The sequence below is a fragment of the Anopheles funestus genome (genome assembly GCF_943734845.2).
Source record: "Anopheles funestus chromosome X unlocalized genomic scaffold, idAnoFuneDA-416_04 X_unloc_32, whole genome shotgun sequence".
In the NCBI taxonomy this organism is placed as follows: Eukaryota; Metazoa; Arthropoda; class Insecta; order Diptera; family Culicidae; genus Anopheles; species Anopheles funestus.
In genome coordinates this window covers 40,001-41,836 of record NW_026045157.1, presented here as the reverse complement: position 1 = coordinate 41,836, position 1,836 = coordinate 40,001, and the positions used below count along the sequence as shown (strand labels likewise).

The 1,836-nt window shown below is 48.9% G+C and overlaps 1 non-coding gene and 1 pseudogene across 1 annotated transcript; both read left to right on the top strand.

The window, feature by feature from the left end:
* The first annotated feature begins 660 nt into the window (after window positions 1-660).
* On the top strand, window positions 661-818 carry LOC125773396 (5.8S ribosomal RNA). The gene has a single exon (XR_007420077.1). It is a non-coding gene; the product is annotated as a 5.8S ribosomal RNA (ribosomal RNA).
* A 710-nt stretch (window positions 819-1,528) lies between these two features.
* LOC125773402 (large subunit ribosomal RNA) overlaps window positions 1,529-1,836 on the top strand; it is a 3,594-nt pseudogene continuing 3,286 nt past the window's right edge.

The following is a 1,836-nucleotide window of genomic DNA, read 5'->3' as shown; positions in this document are numbered from 1 at the left end:
TACTCAATAGCTCGATCCGATCCAAGCACATGAGTTGACTGCGGCGCCAGGTTAACCAATGTGCTAGATTCTATTTGGCCAGTAGAATCTTGTGTCTTACGCGATTTGATACCAAGACACCAGAACGAAAGTTAGTTGAAGAGTGATTAAACTCTTATGAAGAATGGTTGTGCAATCACAACTTATGACTTTAACCTATAAAGTGGATATGGACTATCAATTATAACATGGGGCACACACCATGTTCTCGATCCAATCCACGCACACGAGTTGCCTGAGTAGCGACAGGTATACCGATGTGCAATACGTATCCGGCCATAGGCACGGAACGAACAGGAACTGTGGTGCAGACATACAAGGGCCATGGGGCGGTACGCAAAGGATACGGATGAGCGAGTATGCAGGCCCAATACTCAATAGCTCGATCCGATCCAAGCACATGAGTTGACTGCGGCGCCAGGTTAACCGATGTGCTAAGAGAGTTGTTCCTGGGCCTTCAAAGTGACTTCAAAACTATCTTAGCGAATGGTGGCCATGGGCGTAGACATGAGCCACAAGTCACAAGGCCTGGGGACTATTGGGTAATAAAGACAACTTAGTCAGAAAGTTAGTCTTTGGACGTACCACCGGGATTGTGTTACATTGGGAACCTTACTATAAAACCCTAGGCAGGGGATCACTCGGCTCATGGATCGATGAAGACCGCAGCTAAATGCGCGTCACAATGTGAACTGCAGGACACATGAACACCGATAAGTTGAACGCATATTGCGCGTCGGACGATTAAACCCGGCCGATGCACACATTCTTGAGTGCCTATCAATTCCTTGATATACAACAAACCAAACTTCAGGGTGGAGCGTGCCACAATAGAACACTATGGCGAGCAGCCCGTCTAGTGTCGTGGGGGAAACACGCTTCCACACTGTGCATAATGGCGTGCTCGGGACCTTTGTTGGGACCGCAGGGCGCTGAAAGTAAAGGGGTGAACCGCATAAATCGCACGCACGTAAACGCGCACACACACAAATAGAGTGAGACGTATCGTAGGATACCGCTAAGAGTACGTTGTGAAACATGGGGAAATTCAATCGAAAACCTCTTTGATGTCCAAGAATTCGTTGACCGTATCCGTCGTAATACTGGATCAACGTGCTTGGGGGAAAACGTCAAAGGGTTTTATAATAGTGGTGCATGATTAACCCATCGATGCCCGAGGGGAACATGTTGTCCAATACAATAGTGGTGCAGTTGGCTCGACATGCTCGGGGGGAGACATCGTGGGTCCAAGTCGACCAAGTCGACCGAGAGTTGTTGTTGAGAGATCGAATCAAAACGATGCCGAGCGGAACTCGTTGTCCTTATTGGAGTGATATTCGGACAACGTGCTCGGGGGGGGCCATCGTTGATTCAAAAATGACCGTAAATTGCCCAATCCGTGTGTGTGTGTGTGTGAAGTGTTGTTGCGTATATATCGGTTCGCTATGCCCCGGGTTCGAAACGAATGGAATGTGACTGATTTTGTTGTAGGCCTCAAGTGATGTGAGACAACCCCCAGAATTTAAGCATATTAATAAGGGGAGGAGAAGAAACCAACCGGGATTCCCTGAGTAGCTGCGAGCGAAACGGGAGAAGCTCAGCACGTAGGGACGGTGTGTAACTGCACCTGTCCGATTCCGTGTACTGGAACGACCATTATCTACTATGCACGGTGCAAACAGTTCAAGTTCAACTTGAAGGTGGCTCATCTACCCAGAGAGGGTGATAGGCCCGTAGAACGGCACTAACCCACGTGACAGTAGACGGTCGGCTCCATGGAGTCGTGTTGCTTGATAG